Genomic DNA, 20611 nt, shown 5'->3' on the forward strand with positions numbered 1-20611 from the left:
ATAACCTGGCAATTCTGTATAATCTTGTCATAGATAAACAACTAGCTTTAAGATTTATATTGGAGCAACCCAGAAAGTATAAAGGAGTGGATAAATGTAGTGCCGAGGAGTCATAAAACATCTCCAGTTTTATTATACTTTATAGATATCTGAAGTATTTTCATTATCCACCAACCATGTCTTCTCAATTCCTAATTCATTCAGAAAAAATTCATATTGAACTTAATAAAAATATGTAGTAATGAAACATAAATATAAAATAACAGCTTAATGATGGCTTTTCCCCCAAGGTTGCTATTGTAAGGAATGTGTGTCCAATGCAAATGCTTGCTTTGCATGAGTAAGGCTTGTGGATTGATTCCTCATCCCTGGAAAATGATAAAGATTTGTTACCAGCTTTTGAAGATTTAGTTTTGCATTTCATAATTTCAAAATAACTCATTGGAATTAAAGCTGTGCACATATGTATTATGAAACATTTTATGTAAGATTAATCTTTTTTTCTCTAAGCAGAATAATGTATTTGTAACTCATCTTGTTTTGTAACTTTATCTTTTGAGAGCAGACACTTAACAATCTGATTACCGGGGTAAGTCATTTCAGGCACACTGTCCACTATTGCTAGTAGTCTTATTTGGGGTCATTCTTGTGGATTCCTGGGAATTTCCCAAGCACCAGGTTTCTCCCTGACTCCATAATGTCTCCCTGTACTAAGACTGTAACTGAAAGTTTTCCTGTGTCCTGCCTGGTCTGCAGATGCTTAGACCCAAGTAAACACACAGAGGATTATATTAGTTATAACTGCTTGGCCAGTAGCTCAGGATAACTACTGAGTAGCCCTTATACATAAACTTAGCCCATTTCTGTTAATCTATATGTTCCCACATGTTCCCCAGCTTTACCTGTGTGCCATTACATGCTGCTCCCTGGATGGTGGGCTAGGGTCTCCTGACTCAGTCTTCCTCTTTCCAGAATTCTCCTTGTCTGCTTATCCCCTATACTTCCTGCCTGGCTACTGGCCAATCAGCATTTTATTAAACCAGTGTACAAAGGCATTATCCCACATCACAAGATATCTCTTTCATTGCTCTCTCACTCCATCCCTCTCCAATCTCAACCATTTTGTTCCCTCATGTTCTCATCCACCATCCCTTTTCCTCTATTTTCCACACTCTTCCCCAGTTTACTCATGGAGATCTCAACTGCTTCCCCTTCCCAAGGCAATCCATCTATTTCTCTTGGGGTCTTCCTTTTTTCCTAGCTTCTCTGGAGCTGTGTGTTGTAGTCTGGTTATCCTTTGCTTTACCTCTAGCATCCACTTATGAGTGAGTACATACTCTGTTTGTCTTTTGAGTGTGGGTTACCTCACTCAGGAAGATATTTTCTAGTTCCATACATTTACCTGCAAATTTCATGTTGTCACTTTTTTTTTTATAGCTGAGTAATACTCCATTGTGTGTAAGGACCACATTTTCTTTATGCATTCTTCCATTGAGGGGCATTTAGGTTGTTTTCAGGTTCTGGTTTATTACAAATAATGCTTCTATGAACATAGTTGAGGAAGTATAGTTGTGGTATGACTGAGCATCCCTTGGTTATAGGTCCAAGAGTGGCATCATTGAGTCTTGAAGTAGATTGATTCTCAGTTTTCTGAGAAATCAACATACTGATTTCCAAAGTGACTATTCAAGTGTGCCCTCCACCAACAGTGGAAGAGTGTAAGTTTAACTTTTGTAGTTTATCTCGGTTTCCTAATAACCTTCTTTCTTCCCTTCAAGACAAAAATTCTTAAATTGAGACAAATTCAGTCTCAATGCTGGTCTCTAATTGCCTCATTGCAAGCGCAAAATTTGTGTAGAGTTTTGGGATGTAATTTTTAGATGCTGTCAATATTCAAACTGGTTAATGTCTCTCCTCTGTTCATGCTCCTACTGTTTCTAGCTAATACACTTCACTGGCTAGTGAAGCAACACTCAAAGTGTGGCTTTAATGTTCTAGAGATGTAAATGGAGTGTATGGTAGAATGGCTATAAAAAGGCAATTTCATTTAGGAAAACTCATTTCTTCATGTATATCCTGTGAAGGGATATTGTTTGATTAAAATAAAAGACATTAAAATTCAATAAAGACAGAATGATCATGGCTGAAAGAAGTTGAGTCATTTTAAAGTTAATTATGCTTGTGGCTGATCCTGTGCCTGTGTAACAGATATATATATATATATATATAAAATCTGTTTGTTTTTACACAGCCACATCAAGGAAATAAGATCTGTGAAGGGTCTATATGGAAATGCAGGCATACAGAAAGGATAAACACAAGAAAGAAGCTACAAGAATAAAAATGTGGACCCTTCCTTATCGGAGAATGTTAATATCCTGTTAGATATATTTGTCAATGAGTCATTAATGGGTAAAGGAAAGCAGCTAGGTTTACCAGCTGGCTTACAGAACCCTGAAGGTCTGAGCCACAACTCTTTCCATTTGGTTGCAAAGTTATTTTCACATTGACTTCCCTCCCTCTTCTGTGGATTTATAAATTCTTAAATTCATTCATAAATTCAACTAATGATACCTGCTTTATGTAAATCAAACTGCAGAGGTGACAGAAACAAATAAATTATGAATTCAAAATTGTTCCCAAACTCATTATTCGTAAGTAGTATCTAAAGATCATATTTGTTACAGAAATTCACTTAAAGTTAATCAACATCCAGAGAGCATTTCTAAGCCTCAAACACAAGATGTTAATAATAAATTAAGCTATGACCTAATTTTTCCCATGACGACTACACATTTCCTCCTGTAAATAAAAGTGGCGATGACTTCATCATCAATCTACATACTTCCAGAATTTGAAAAAAAAAAAGGTGTAAAGAGGAGTCTCTGAGACATTCTTTAATTATAAAACTGCACAATATCTTCATATAGTGGCTGTTTGAGGTACATGAAAGTATAGGGTTTTAGTCAGACAAGAGAACTCTTCATGGTCAGAGAATGTTTTTGCAATGTTCATTGCATAAAACCTGCCTGGATTATGCTACACATTTAAAAGGCTTCTCCTACTCTAAGTGATAAGCTGTTGGCCCACTTGAGTGATGCATGTTTAGTTCAAAATAAAATTAGAAATGCTAAAAAAGTGCGTTGAGGAAATTAAGAATATATATGGACTGACATTAACCAAGAAACTAAAGGCAGTTGATGAACTGAATGGGAGTATTCCTTCTCTCAGGTTTCAAGTTTGCTTAATACAATAGAGCTCTTTCCACTACTCTAAAGAAACAAAATCCAATTGGAACCTTGTGTAAGTTCTGGAAAACCTAAGACATGCAGTGAGAAATACAGAATGCATACACTAATATATATATATATATATATATATATATATATATATATATATATATATATATAAAACTTATAAAATACTTCAGATTTAATATCATAAGTAAATTGTTGAAACAACAGTAGTGCAAACCCTATGATTTTATATCTAACTAACATCTGTCAATGAAATAACGATAATGAGAACTGTGAGGCACCAAATATTAAGTGTTCCAATAAATGCCAAGTAGTGAGCTTTTCAAGGATATTTTTACTCATTCATTTGTGTGCTTACTTATAGTTAAGGGTCACATTATACTTATGTACATATGCATGTTCAAATGATTACTAATTTTAATCAAATTAACACTTCTTTCATTTTGTATAGTTTTTGTTTGCTATTTGATTGGTTTTGGTTTTTTGTGACAAGGTCTTACTATATAGCCTTGGCTAGTCTGGAATTTATTATGAAGCTGAGGCTAGACTCAAACTCATGAAACTCTACTTGCCTCTGAATCTTCAGTGAGTTCTCAGAGTAATGGCTTGCCTCACAACATTTGGCCAGTTTTTGTTAATTTTTTTGTTTCTTTGTTAGGTTTAATGTGATAAGATTACTCAAAATTTACTTTCTTGAACAATTTGTTAGCGAATAAAACCGTATCATTAAGTATCAATGCCATTTTGTTGCACTTCAAAATTTACCCACATAATTCATACTGTTTAACACCTTAACTAAAGAGGTTGGTTTGTTTGTTTTTTAAATAAGAATCTCAGTTTTTTCAAAGTGCATAGTGACATTCTAAGATCTGCATTTGTTTGCTCTTCTGGTTCTCAACAACTTGAAGCTGTGAGTTATCCATACCTCTGACACCTGCATCCCAGATTGCAGGCTTAGCATAAACAGAAAATTGAGAACAGTTGGTCTTGTGTACCTTAAGGTTCTTGTTTGAAAGTTCTGTCTCCACTGATTCAACCAACTGTACCTCAAAACATTTGAAAAATATTGTAACAACACCAAGCATAAACAGTGTTTTCATGTTACTCATCTGTAAACAATGTATACAATAGTTATTTATATTTAATTTACATCACACACATATCCTGAGTGACTTAGTGCTGATCTAAAGCATGTAGAAAAATGATCATGAGTAATAGGTAATAATTGTATCATTTTATATAAAACACTTAAGCATCTTGGATTTTTGTATACACAGTAGGCATAGAACCATTAACTTGGATATCAATGGACAGCTGTGGCACAATGCATAGATTTTAATTACTGTGGATTATGAAGAAACCAGTAAGAAAGTTTAATCATGCAGTTGAATGAAACATGCTTTGTGAGCGAGCTGAAGAAACAGCTCAGTGGTTAAGAGTGGATTCTGCTCTTGCAGGGGACTTGAGTTATTATCCCAGGACCCATATATGTCATCTTACAGCCTCGTGTATCTCCAGATCTATGCCTCTTCTGGCCTTTGCAGGAATTGTACTCAAGTGCACAAGTCCACAGGCATGCACTTCTGCAAATGCACACACAGACACACACACACACACACTCTCACACACACACACTCACACACACACACACACATACACACACACACTCTCTCTCTCACACACACACACACTTAAATATTTAAAAAGTGAAAGCTTAAAAAGAAATATGTTCATGAGGATCTATTACTAATAATATCTCTAATTAAATACTATTTCAATTTACTATTATATCTAACTCTCAGCTTAAAAGGTTGAACTTTAGCCCTATATTATTTATATGAAACAACTGTGAAAACTTACTTGAAGTTAAGACATACTCTAGTTTTCCAAAGTCAACTCAATATAAAACACATTAAGGGTTAAGTGCGGTATTTTTAAGTGCGTTCAAGAATATAATTCAAGATACTGAGCAATCCAGAAACAAAGATGAGAAAGCAGAACCATTTCACACCTAAAGATAATACTCTCTGGGAAACAAAGATGAAGATGACTCAGATTAATTTGAGCTATTATAGCAGAGTGCCTATTATTAGGAAACTTGCAATGTTTAGGAATTTACTTCCTCCCATTTTTGGAGACTAGCAAGCTAAGATCAAGGTTCTGGTAGGAATCATATTTCAGTGTCTTTGTTTGGCTGCCACTAGAAAGATGGTGAGACAAAAGACTCCTGGATCTTCCTTTTCACATGGTTTCAGCTTTGCCCCAAAGATAACACTCTTATGGGCCCATCGACTTATAGACATTCTTTGTCCAATATTGCCACAAGGAAAATCACATTACAACATGAGTGTACTCCTTGGGACACCCATTCACACCATGTTAGTGAATTGCCCATATTTATAGTAAATTTAAAGTACTATGAAGAAAAAAATACAGCAAATTGTGTTTTATGATTACTGGGTAATAACACTTTGGAAAACTATACTGTGTCCTTAACCTGAAAACCCATGTGCCTTCCAAGCAAAAAATAAGAAGGAATCACTGAGATCCAGAGTTCCAAAAGCATTGAAGAAAACAGCTTCTTTCCTAAGACCCTGCTTCCCAGTGCCATCCTCCAGCATCAGTTCATCTTCAATTGTGGGGTCCTAACAGAGGTTCCTTTTCTTAGCTGCTTAGGTTTTTGTGAAGATCTGTGGATAATTAGGACAAAACTCTTTTGTAGTTCAGCATTAAATCCTACATTTTGCTATTCTCTGATAATATATAGCAACTCTTGTTTCTTCTTGTCTTAATGAATTGAATTTTCATGAATATAATGTGAAAGTGGCTTTGGCTTTGCTATATATAATTTTTAAGTGAGCCTGTGAGGGAACAAGATGAATTCATCTTTCTTTTTTGAGTTATTAATACTTCATAAAGCATATCGCTGCTTTAGCATATTGGTGACTTTCATTTGATAAGGCAATTAGCATGCCACCAATGCAAATATTATGATAAGACTTTAATACCAAATTACCAGCTTTGATAAAACCCTGGTAGTTTCCAATTTAATAACTGATTTACATGCCATAGATAAAGCACTAATGCTCACAATGGACATGACATCGAAGAGTTATACATCCGATTTTACTTTTTTCAAAAGGGATTTCTACTTTAAAGAAACTAGATACAGACACAGTTGTCAGAGTTTCTAACATTTAGTCCTGTTTCATTCTTGAGTATTATAGTGCCGTAATATCAGCAGTTTCCCTTGCAGAGTTCCTGGTATGGCCCCTCCCCCTCACTTTATGCTGCACTACAATGTCCCGAGTTCTTGTGATCTCCATGGAAGAGCTTCCTTGATCACAGTTTCTGGACACTGATTTAGCCTCCTACCTTGAGTCAAACCTCACTTCCACTTTAGCCTTACTGATTACTAAGCCATTAGATATTTTCCTAAGGCATATATTTCTTCACACTCCATGATGGCACTTTTCCAATATTATTTTATTATTTATACATTATTCTCCAGTTAGTTCATAGGCTCTGAATATGACTCACCAACCCCTAGTTAGAATATCAGAGTAAATCAATTTTTTATGTGAATAAATAAATTTATTCATTATAGTGTAGTATTTAAAAAAATCACAAAGTTAAAAATGCTTGAAAATAATTTTCACTATATTTGTATTTCATTTAAAAATCTATACATGTTCTCTGTTTAAGAGACTAATATATATATATATATATATATATATATATATATATATATATATATATATATTAGAGCTTCTTGAGACATCTCAGTATATAAAAGCATTTGCTGTACAAGCTTGGTGATCTAAGTTCAAACTGACTGTAATCCACACAGTGAGTTTCTATAATCCTAGCACTTTGACAGATGGGAAACAGAGACAGAAGAATCCCTTAAACAGAACAGCCAGAGATCCTGTCATGTGCAGTGAAAAAAATCAGAAATATTGTTTCAAGAGATAAGAGGACCAGAAGCCAAGATAGTTTCCTGATCTCCCCATACACATGTCTACATGCATTTACCTATTAAATGCAGATATACATACACACTTCTTCTTCTTCTTCTTCTTCTTCTTCTTCTTCTTCTTCTTCTTCTTCTTCTTCTTCTTCTTCTTCTCTCTCTCTCTTTCTCTCTCTTTTTCTCTCTCTTTCTCTCTCTCTCTCTCTCTCTCTCTCTCTCTCTCTCTCTCTCTCTCTCTCTCTCTCTCTCTGTCTCTCTCCTCTTACACACACACACACACACACACACACACACACATAGAAAAAAAAGATAATTCCTACTAATATCTTTCCAATTTTTTGGATTGCTTTTTTTTCAATTTTCTCAGAATGTATAGATCAGCCATTATGTGCTAAACACTGCATTCTGATAATGAAACATTAATGAAAAAGAGGAAATTCTGTATCTCCTTTTTGAGGCAAATCTTAAGCATATAAATATTTTAACCCTAAACATCTATATCCCTTTTGATCAAATCTGAAGTATGCAATTCATTCAAATTTACTTCCTAAAGATTGAAAAGTGGCTTAAGATAAGGACAAAAATTTCTTGAGCTACTGCACTTTAATTTTGTTCTTTTAAAATAAAATCGATTATAAAAGTTATAACTGAATTAAAACATTCCACACATTTTCTGTGTAAAATCCAGATTGTTATGGGTATTCAAAAGACTTAGATAGTTATTAAAGGGATTAGTGAAAGCCCAGTGAAGATAATGATAAATTGTCAGCATGGCCTGTGATCATATTGACTTCCATACAGAGCACAATAAAAATTTTGAATCTTCAACATTTGTTGCGTAATGTCTTGGTAGATTTGTAATATCTAGCCCATTATTTCATAATGTAAGAAATGTGTTTCATGGTCAGTATAAATTAAAAAAAAACTTATGATCAAACTTTCTTATAATTTCTGCCTTTAATATATAATTTGGGAAAATTAATTACTGCATCCTGGCCCTAACATACGTGACTGTTCCATTAGTTTCGTGTGTGGTTATCCAAAGAAAAGACAATTTAATATTATTGAAATGAAGACCCACTTGTGAAAGTCTAATTAGCACTCTTTATTAACTTTTTACAAGTGAAAATGCTTATTTGATTAGCACAGACTTTAATATTATATTATTTGATTAGCACTGAGTTTAATCTTATATGTGAGAATATATTCAAACAACACAATACAGTCAAAGTGAGTAAAGTAGGGACAAACCCTAACAGCACTGATCCTTAAGCTGCATCCCGAATACCTTGCCATTGTAGGGCACAGAGTGGGATAGTTCACACCAGTTAATATGAAATTGATTACAATAGAATGCAGCCAAACTTTTTAACTTAGACAAACCAAGTAAGGAACACACTTTAATGTGAATGTTCACTTGAATGTTTGAAAAATGTCCATTTCACTAGCACATAGCTTTGCTTAATTTACAGGAAGATGCTGTCCTAAAATTTCTAGATTAGTTTATAAAATAGATAAATAGCTTAAACAATAAAAATTTCATTACTTGTCAATTAAATTTTAATTAAAATAATTTACCTCGAACCTACTTTTGTATATTAAGGTTACATGGACTCTAAAAATGCTGAAAGCATAAGAAAAATTAATTATAAATCATAAACATAAAATTTAAAAAACTGCAAAGACACAAAACTAAACCAATCATTAACATTTATTCTTTTAATTAACATTTGACAAGCTTGCTGTTACAAGTTAGTCTGACAATTTAGCTGATGAAGATTCTAATTGACATTTAATAATTACACTGATTAAAATATATGTTGTTTTCTCCACCATTTCAAATGACAAATACCTGCTTAAACATCCTTTCATTTCACAAATTAATAAGAAAAAAGATGTTTGAACATTCTTCTGATCCCAAGATTGTCATTTATATGATTTACATTACATAGGATTTAGAAATTTGGAATGTACTTCCTTGCAGTAGATTAATCACCTTCCTTGGGGCACTGAGCCATATTTTCCTGGTGTGCAAATCTCAGCCCTAGAGGTAATTACATCATTCTTGGAGCCATGCTCTCTCATACAGAAGAGTGAGATGGTCTTCAGAAGATAACCATTTAGTCTAAATGGTATTCACCATTTCCTGCTTATTCTAAATATTTTTATTGTTGTTTGCTTTATTTTGCTTCTTAATTTTATCACCACCATCATAATCCATCTCCAGGCAAATGTTAACCAAGGATTGCGTTTTCAAGCAAGAGAATTTTGAGATAAGAAATGAACTAGTCTCAGAATTTTTATATTATCTCACTTACTCCAACTACTCTGTAATTCCTTTATCCAAACTGGCCTCTTTTGCTTCTTGAGTTTTGATAAAGACTGCTGAGAAATATTAGGCTTCCTTTCACTGTCCTTAATAATTTTTTCCAAATTCTGAATTTTCTTTACTACTGCATCCTAGCATAGAGGACCGTCTCCATCAAAGTCCACTTTTGAGCTGCTTGTCAGGGTTGTCCAAGAGAATCTGAAAACATTACACATTGACTATTACTTTTGACTTTGGTAGCCCCTTGCCACCAGAGGAGGGAGATAAGTCTATGTTGTTGAAAACACCACACACTTCAGACATAGGTTCCAAAAGCTCCTGAGCCTCCAAAATGGACTTTAAAGCATTCTCCCTGAGGACTAGCTTTTATTGTACAAGAAGGTCATATGCAAACTTCCAAAACATGGAAAGAACTCTGCTATAATGTCTATGAACAACATCAATGACCAGCATGACTCAATAACCTAAAGGTTCTGTAGTGATACACATACCTTGGTAGTAACATACTGCTTGCTGTCTAATTAGACTTCAGATGCATTCAACAAGAGGGAAAGTATACCTGATGCTGGAAACCTTGCCTACTACCTGGGGCTAGTGAGATCATGGAGAGGAAAACCTACAACAAACAATTTACTAAACCAGTACAATCTCTACATTCTAAATATTTATCCTCATACTAACAAACAAGTGTAGTAATTACCCTTTATCAAGGAATCATCTCTTTGCATCACATGACAGAAAACCAGAACCAATCAAAATACAGAGTTGTGGAGCTCAGCCCAAAGGATACATCTTCAATATACCTCCAACAACCAAGGCTCAGGGATTATTGTAGAAGACTGTGTGGAAAGATTGTAAGGACCAGAGGAACAGGGAGTTTGTGAAATTATGTCTCCTAAGAATGTCAGAATATACATTTTATAATCTCAACAACATTACTGCCTAAACATGAGCTGAATAAGGGCAACAATAATAAGCACACTAACCCAGATAGGGAAAAACCCATTAAGGTCTCAACCATACACAAGGAATTATAGACAACTAAGAAATGCTGAGGATGGGAGAAATAATTTTGCCCAGGGAAAAGCATATCAATTTTTTTGTCCAATACAAAATATTCAGCCCTAAAAGCATACACACAAGCAATATTACACAGAGTATCAGGTTGTGATTATGTATTTATGAAAATCTGTATATACATATACATAGCTGTATATGAGTAACAACTATTAATGAAAAAAGAGAATTTGAAAGAGAGCAAGGAGAGATATATAGGAATGCTTAGAGTTGGGAAAGGGAAAGGAAATATGATGATTTGCATTATAAATAAATGAAATAACTTTTAAAAGTAAATTTCTGCCAAATTAGTATTTCAAGTAGAGATGCTAACTTTTCAAAAGTTAATAAATATTACACATTGAAAATTATGTTATTTAATTTATGTTATTTATTTAATAACTTTCATAGCAAAGAAAGGCTCTAATTATACATGTATATATATAGTAAAAATAAGATGAATCTTATTATTTTGAAATGTTATACTTGCTTCAGGTAAATGATCTCCAGCCACAAATATGTTGTCACTAATTCCTAAAGGTGCTTTAAGCAACCTAGCTTAGAGTACTTTAAATTGTCATCAGTATTTTACAACTTTTCTCCAAGAACACAACATAATCAAGTTAAATCAAAGGTTCTCTGTGGATAATGGTTATTTAAATAGAAATTTGGGGCTGGGCGTTGGTGACACACACCTTTAATCCCAGCACTTGGAAGGCAGAGCCAGGTGGATCTCTGTGAGTTCGAGGCCAGCCTGGTCTACAGAGTGAGATCCAGGACAGGCACCAAAACTATACAGAGAAACACTGTCCCAAAAAACCAAAAACCAAAAACCAAAAAAAAAGAAAGAAAAAAAATTTGGGATCATTAATATCATCTATTTTAATATCTTCTTATAACAAATAACCAGGATATACATGCTTTAATAAACCCACTTGTGGTTGAATGTAAAGAGAACTCTGAACAGAGGAAAACATTTGTGGTATAAAAATCACTAAAACCACAAACAATAATGACTCTTACCATTTTAAACATATTACTAGAAACTATTATTTCTAAGTTGAATATAACTATTCTGTGAATAATAAAACCAAACCATGTTAGAAGTCTGACCATGGAAAGTGTTGACAAAACATTCCATTTGTCTTCTTTTAGTGGTTTATGAAAACATGTCAGAAGCAATGATAAAATTGAAACGCTAGTTAATCACAAGTCATTAACATGTAATCATCCATGTTACAGCAAAGCCTTGCTTTTAAAGCCTCTTCCCATTTTGGCAATCCTATCGTAACAATCACTAAATGTATCTGCAGGTGTCCTGGTTTTGAAATATAAAGCTTTGGGAAGTATGCCTTTAAATCTACTTTGATTTTGATAGAGATTGTTTGTATATAGATGTGTTGTTAGATATATGGGTATTCCTGGCATGTAATATACAGTACAAAGCTGTTATTTAATTAAAAGTATAGCAGCAGACTAGAATTAAGTTACTAAGTCTTTCCTCTGTGGTCTTATATTGCTGCATAGCCCTAAACTACAACTTTGAATAGTCAATGGAGCACAATGCTAACAAGGCTTTGGTAGTCTCAACTCTTCCATTTGGTGATTTTGCATTTCGATATATAGGCCTAATCTGTTTCTGTGTCAGGATTTTACTGCTTAAAATTGAAATAGTATTAATATTCATGGAATTAGTATATTAATTAAAAGTAATACTATAGAGAAAGGACTGTTGGATTATATTGAAAAATGATGAGGGTCTAAATTTAATATAATTTTCCATGAGCATATCAAGCAAATGCTCAAATTTTACTTTGAATAGAATAGATGATTATATATATATATATATATATATATATATATATATATATATATATATATATATATATACATATTTTCCATACAGAGCCCTGGCCTGTATGGAAAATTCACCAACACCACCATATATGAATGTCATCAAATATCTTGAGATCAGGCCATTTCCAAGATGTACACATAATTCAGCTTAACTGAAAAAAGAATGGAGGGGCAAGGGAGATTGGATAGGAGGAGTACAAATGATGTAAGTATAGTATTCATATGTGAAACTATAAAACAAAGGGAATAATAAGATTTTTAACAAACTCACAGGTGTTCACATGATATTTCATCACTAAGCTACAGGTAGACACATTGATTTGTAAATCTATCTATATGATACACATCATGTCCTTGTGACTTGAAAATTCACAGTTCAGATATTCCTCTGAAGGACAGCGAAGTTCTTTTCTATCCTTCTGTACTATGGATTCTGAGTTGCTGTTGCTGTGAACCAGTCTGCACCACAGTAAAGCACTATGCATGACAGGAGACAGTATGTGGATGCCTCCTTTCAATTCAATTCATTTTGCAACCTGCCAAATTTCTGCTATATGGTAATGATAAAAAATGAATTGAAAGGTCATTTTGTCTGCCATGGATGGTTTGGGCCCTGTCACCACAGTAGTATCCCCTCATTGTCAGCAACTGACGAGCACTCAGTAGATATTTGCTGAGTGAAAAACAAACAACAAAAAAATGAATATACTACGCTTCATACATATACTGCGCTGAAAGGATCAAGAAATATTTTTAAAAATGCATCCCCTATTCTCCCTCACATCCTACCCACAGCCCAGACCTGCAGCTGTGAGAAAGATGGGATCACTACTTCCCCTCATTTTTACTCTATTTTCATTTAGTGTATCAAATGCAATAAACTAAAATTTAGTTTCTTTACTAAAATTTAGTTTAGTTACTCCTACTCAAATTTACATGTATGAAGCAATGATAATCAAAGAAGTGGAGAATATCAGTTTGAGAGTTTAGGGGCATGAGAAGGATTGGAAGGAGGGTCAGTGAGAGGAATTGAGTGAGGAAAGGGAAGAGGAAAATGATATAATTTTATTTCAATTAATGATGCATTATTTAAATTGAAGATGAAAACCTGAAAAGAAAAAAAATAACTTTCTGCAAAATAATATGTAAAATTATCAAGGAGCATATATTTGTCTCAGTACATCTATCCACAGATGACATTGACATTTAAGACAGTCTTCCTGGCAACCTCAATAGCCCTGTACACTTCGGGTTATATCAAAAGGCTGAACGAACGAGGCATGTTCTCACTAGCATTCGCATTTTTCTTAATGGACTCTGCAGTATTAAGAATGGCCCAGTTTTTAATTTGCTAAACCCACCTACCTTGAAAAAATTGCACTTGATCGTAAAAGCTTGTGCTGCTGCTACTAACTCAAACTAGTTGACCTCAGTATCAAGAACTTTTAAAATAACCAGCCATTTTTTTCCTTTTCTTTAGCTGCAGGCATTGTTCTGTGTCCTTCCTTCTTATGACATTATAAATGATGTCCTTCCCTTAATCTCAGGGTTACCTTGAAGATATTTATAGACCTGGTTCTGATCCCTCTGAGGGAGCTCATCAGTGTAGACTTTTCAAACTCAGCTTCTTGTACTTTCAAGCTTTATTTTCTAGCATTTATTTTGACCAAAAAAAAAATGGTTAGCATAAAAAAACACAATTGTACTTTTGCACATATTTTTAAACTATGTGGATTTAAAAACTTCTTAAAAAGAAAATCACAGGAACTGGGAACATGGCTTAGCTCTTTATAGTGCTTGCTATGCAAAAGTGGGGTTTTGAGTTCAAAGCCCAATACCTACATAAAAACTCCCACAGTAGCACGTAGCTGTTATATCTGCACTGGGGAGATAGAAACAACAGTCCTACAGCCTTTTTGACTAGTCATCCTACCTAAACCAGCAAGCTCAAGGTTCACATAGGAACACTGTCTAAAAAAATAAGATGGGCAGTCATTGAGGAAGGGGTCAAACTCATGTGCTTGCACAGAAGAATATCCACACACAAAAAAGAGAAATGAAAAATAAAAGGAACATTAAGAACCGTAGAGGATTTTATTGCTCACCTGGTTGGCATTTGACCAAGTCTGCCCTTCTAGTATTTACATTGCTGTTGATTCATTGGTGTATGCCACTGATTTATTTTGCCTGTGCGTTCTTCCGTGCACAAATTTGTTAGTCTCTAGCTTTCCTAGGTTTTGTCATTCTTGTCCTTAAGATTTTTAAAATACTCTGTGTGTATGGGTGTTGGCCTGCACACATGAAAGTGAACCATACCGTACATGGAGCCTGCGGTGGTCAGATGAGTGCATCAGCTCCCCATGAATAAGAATTACAGATAGTGGTGAGCCACCATGTGGATATTGGTAATTGCACATGAGTCCTTTCAAGTGCTCTTATCTATTAAGCTACTTCTCCATCAAAATATTTGTCATGCTTAACGTGCTGTATTCACCTACAGACAAAGTTAACTTTATATTGAAATTGCAGCCATCAGCACCAGAGTCATTTTTACTACATGAAAGAATTTTGCCAAATGCAAAGAGGAAAGAGGTATTCTTTTTTATCAAGTTGATATTGCTAGAACTATTAAAATAATATCCTTATTAAAATGAAACAAATATTCTTTCTCTCTGACATTCATATTTTTAAAGTAAGATAGTTTGTACACCATGAATATGTGGCCATTAATCCACTAAATATTTAGTCATTTGGATATGTAGAGCTTTTATTAGTCATGGCAAGTGTAACTTTTTCAATCTCCCATTATATCATTTTTCATTATTTAAGATGTATTTCCCTGTTTGATTTGATTTAGTTCTTCAATCTTTTTCATTTAAGTGACCAATTAAGTAAGATATGAATTTAATAATGGAATTTATGAATAATAAGTAAGAATACCTGTAATTATCTAAAGCCATTAGGCCTAGACACCCTATTAAACCAGATTTCAACAGTTTATTCAGTAGCATGATCAGGGGAAAAAGGCCAGCCATTTTAAGTAAACAAAGAAGTCACGCATCACATGCCCTTAATCTCTTAGCAGGCAGGATCTCTGTGTGTTCAAGGCTACACCAGGGAACAGAGCCAAGCATGGTGACACACCACTTTAATCCCAGTACCAACCACAGAGACCTGGAGATCTGTACAGACAGACAGACAGTGACCGGGCTGTGTAGGAATAGGATGTGAGGTAGCTGGACTCAGATAGCCCCCCCCCCAAAAAAAAAAAAGCAAGGCATATAAAACCTCGGTAGACAGGAAGTTACGCATTTGGAAGCTGCAGAATTGGAGAGGTTGGCTGCTGGCTCTCCCTATTTCCCTGATGTAAGGCTTTCATCCTTTATGGCTCTGTGTTTTTTTATTTAATAAGACCTTTTAAGCTTTGTGTTACAGATAAATGTAAAAAAAGGACAAGAACCATAAAATTTTTATTTTTCTGTATGAAAATCTGTTAATGAGGATAGACATGTGCAGTTATTATTTCTGTGTTCCTAGTTATCATCTACAGCTATGACCAGCAAACTTTCCAATGTGAAACAAAAGCACACATCTAAGTGAACCAGTCAGTTTTCAGTTCCCTGAAATGAGATGGAATTAAATAAATAAAGAAGGATAAATGCAAGTAATAAAATGAAATGGAGAAATGCATCATTTCAACAAGACAAGCAAATAGAGATGTTTCTGCTCCTTATATCATGAATATGCAGTTGAGAAACTGTGTAGGTAATGGGAGAACTGCATAATTAGCATTTAACTATGTAATCAAAAGAGTTTATCAGCTATATTAAGCAATTATTTCCCATCAGTTCATGACTTAAATTATTATAACAAAATCACTCTATTTTTACGCAGTTTTAAAAATGGTATCTTGAAAATTTCTCACTGCATTTTAGTGTTTTACTTGTGTAGAAACATTTTATTAATTTCTAAAGGGAAGTGTTAAATTATTTTATGTTAACACTGTAGCTAATAGCACTTCTCCATTTGTTTTTCCTGTGTTTTTATGCAATAAAAATACAACACATAATACTCCTTCTTTCAAACTCAACCTGTAAAATCAGACAATGTCACATATCTGTATAGATATGATGAAATGCTCTACTAATATGTTGTGCTTAAGAATTATTTTAGGTACTCACCTGGAAGGTGAAATACCGTGATCACAAACATGGATTTCCCAGGGCAGTGCTTATCCATTGTGCTCTAGATATACTGACCCCTGCAGTTTCCCCAAATGTTGAAAACTTGCCTGCATAATTTGTGGTAGTGGGGTACTGTGTTCATGCTCCTCTCTAAAAAAAAAAAAAAATTATAGATGGAGTATTCTACATGTATATTTTCAGAAAGAAGAGAGAATATGTACATTTTAATACATATTATATTGTTTGTCTTAATTAGTGTTACTGTTGCTGTGATAAAACTCTATGACCAAACACAACCTGGGGAGGAAAGGGTTTATTTGGCTTACACTTCCACATAATAGTCAATCATTGAAGGAAGTCAGGACAGGAATGGAAAAAGGGCAGGAACCTGAAGACAGAAGCAGATGTAAAGGCCATGGAGGGGTGTGAATTACTGGCTTGTTCTTCATGGTTCAGGCTGACTTCTTATAGAATCTAGGACCCCCATTCTAGTACAATAGCACCCACAATGTACTTGGCTCTCTGCCATGATTCACTCTTTAAGAAAATCTCCTACATCTGGATCTTATAAAAACATTTTTTCACTAGCGGTTCCCTCCATTTAGATGACTGTAGCTTGTAGCAAATTGACATGAAACTAACCAGGGCACTGATGATTCACAGAAAAAGCACATGACTTCTTTAAAAATGGTAAACTTTGACAAATAAGACAATAAAATACATAACTCAATAACATATATCTTACCTTAAATGAAGGCCAAGTCAACTGAACTTTGTTAAAATTGATTAAGTAGCCATTTTGAGTTTCCAGTTAACTTTGTAGAATTTATTCATTTACTTTTATTTTCTCTGAATGATACATATCATGTCTACAGAGTTCTAACATTCCATAACATACTTTTCCCTTTGTTTAAAGAGAGTATCAAAGAAAATGATGCTTGATAGAGGTTCTCTGTAATTGCGGATTCCAATCATAAAGTATGTTTTCTACTTTCTTTCTTATAAGGAAGTGATTACAGCTGAAAGGTAAACTTCTCTTGTGTTTTGCATCTCCTTTCCTTAGTCCTAGTTGTCCGGTTTTTACAGTTTGCCTTTAGTTCCTCATTTACAAGATCAGCTCAATACAATGGAAGAGTAACAGTGCCACTAATTATACACTGGATAGACTAAACTATTTCTGGAGCTATCTCATCCCTTTCTCTTGTGACTATAAATTAGAAAACTCTTTACTCCTCTTTTTTTGAGTTTTCAATACCTAGTCAGTTTCTTCATATTTGTCATAAGATATGGTAGACACAGCTATAATATGTTATTGTAAAATATTTCAACAATCAGGTTTTTATGGTTATCTGTTTCCAGTCTTTGGTCTTTGTGCAGTCTGATATGGATTAGAATTGTGAACAAGTTCAGTCAGGAGTCACCCATGTGTCTTTAGCAATTTCCACATATGCTAGACTTATTTAGGGCAAGTGTTCATTGTTTTATTTCTTTCTCTGACAAATCATTCATAGGAATCAAAATTAATCAATTATCCTATAAAAACAAGTCATCCCAATGAGAAAGATTCCATGAAAATTCCAATTTTTCAAAAGTTTGACCTGTGACATACAGACAACAGAGGGAAGGAACCTCCAAAACTGGAAGACATTTGGCACTATAATTGTGTAAGTCCATTCCCTATGGGTTTGAGTCTGGTAGGCAGCCAGAACCCCTGAGATAACGAGGCATATGCTACAAATACTATGATCATTACAGTCTGAACATTTTACAATTCAGTTGCCTCTTCTGTTCCTAAAGTGTACTTTATACTGTTGGAGAAATTACAATAAGATTCTTGTAGAATAGGGCAAAGACAAAGCTGTGGACTTTTTGCTGCTGTTGATGTTGATTGTTGTTTGTTTTGTTTTAGTGCCTTTATATCCATTTGATAAACAAATACAGTTATTCTTAAAGTGATCCAGGCCATGCTTACCACTTTGGAAAGACTGAGGGTCTCATGTGATTGAAAAGTAAAGATAAAAACCTACTCTTCTTGGCTGTGTTTTGGTTGTAAGCTTGCTTTTGTCAAGCGGTGGGAAGCTGATTCACATATGCATCCTGCTAGGAGGAAATTGAGTCATTGTAAGTTATATACCTAATGTTTCATTAAATTTTATTAACTTTAAAAGATGATGGAAATAAAAAAATTGGCTATGAAAATAAGCTGCAAAAGCCCCATAGTCTTTATTAATAATGTCCATCTTAAAGATCTTTACACAGAAAGAGATCAAAAGATATTAATGTGAAAGTGGAATTCAAACCAATTACGTAGTAAAATAATAAGCCATATTTTGATTACAGCAAATTCTATAAAATTATAAGCATAATGCAACTTTTTATTTTTAAATCTTCATTAAACTTATGTAAAAGCATTGATGTGAGCCAAAATCCACTGTTTTGTGTTTTGACTACACTTGTGATGAATATGTTACTATTACTAGGAAATTAGTTTGCACATGCTGCTTTTTAGAAAGAGCTGCAAGGTTCATCAATAAAGATTACATGTAGCTATTTATTTTCCCTTAAATAGAAGTATTCATTTTTTTCAGATATTGCTTGCATTTTTCTGAAGATTATATGAAGGGATCCCTGTGCTTCAGAGATTTATGATGTATTCAGACCCATTCTGAATGACTGCATCAAAAATTCTCCATTACCTACACTAGAGAATTGGATGAATCAGGAAATCTGAATTTCAAATGACCTTTATCTTCTTTGTTTATCATTTCTGTTGTTTTAGTCAAACATCACAGAATTGTTCTATGGTAACAATAACCAGAGTGGTTTTGAAAGCATGGTATCCATTGAAAGCAGCGAGTTTATCATTGGTTAGGCATATTCTCATTTAGTTAAATGTAAGTTTTTATATACATCTTCACTCATACAGATGAGGAACCTCAAGGTTCAAGGATGTTGTTCAGTTAGATTTTTCTGATGTTTATGTTCTTGCTATACTTCTTTTCATGACAGGCTTAGATATTATAAAGAATAGGATTTATTCATTATGAAGAGATTTGCCCACTCCTAGGCTTGAGCGGATGATATTTTGGTTTTTTTTTTAATTGAATGTAATCTTTTTCTTATTATAACTATCGTCATCATTATATCGTAACAACCAACAACATCACCAACACCACCATCATTGTTACCCTCTTTTCCATTTCATGATCATACAGCAAAGACCTGATACTTATTCTATATTTTAATATGAGAATTATACCTTTGTGGCACAAATCTATTACTGAAGCTTGTGTATGTTTCTACATCACACAGGATTCCATGTAAAATTTGTATCCTAATAGTTTCTTGGTGTTTTCATTTTGGCTCTTATAGATCAACAAAGGCATACCTGTGGCCTCTAACTACAGAAAATCAAAGCAAGCTGCCAGCTTCTTTGCTGGAAATGTCAAATATGACTTTCTACAACTCTGCTGAGGCATGCTTCCTCTGCCATCCAGGAGGTCTCTGGAGTGGGACATCCTTTATGTCTATGTCTATACTCTGTGTTCTCTCTTGATCATGCTCTGATAAACAGCCCTGCATATCCAACTGGACAAACTAATAAATAATCAAATCTATGGGCTTAAATGTTTGATGTTTGAAAATACGTTATCTCTTATGGCAATGACTTTTGTCATTTTTAGGCAAACATATACCTTTTATGTCATTGGAATAAGTAGAAAGCTTTTGAGTTCCTGAACAAGATCTGAAGCAGCATTTATAAGTGTAGAAGAGCTTTCCTTTGTTTGCTTCACTTTTTAAAGATAATAATTATTATTTTTCTTTATTCCATAGTTTTCTTCTATGGGTAGTGATAACCAATGGCTGTGTAAATCCAGGAACTATGAATAGTATTCATACATTGACTCCTTTACACTTTCACTCCTAGCATTGAAGGACAGGATGGTTGCAAAGC

The 20611-nt window shown here is 34.1% G+C and overlaps 1 non-coding gene across 1 annotated transcript; it reads left to right on the forward strand.

Annotated features, from left to right (window-relative positions):
- Positions 1-16645: 16645 nt before the first annotated feature.
- Positions 16646-16807, forward strand: LOC131920224 (U1 spliceosomal RNA). The gene has a single exon (XR_009381571.1). It is a non-coding gene; the product is annotated as a U1 spliceosomal RNA (small nuclear RNA).
- The last annotated feature ends 3804 nt before the right edge of the window (positions 16808-20611 follow it).

This window comes from Peromyscus eremicus, chromosome 9 (genome assembly GCF_949786415.1).
Source record: "Peromyscus eremicus chromosome 9, PerEre_H2_v1, whole genome shotgun sequence".
Taxonomy (NCBI): Eukaryota; Metazoa; Chordata; class Mammalia; order Rodentia; family Cricetidae; genus Peromyscus; species Peromyscus eremicus.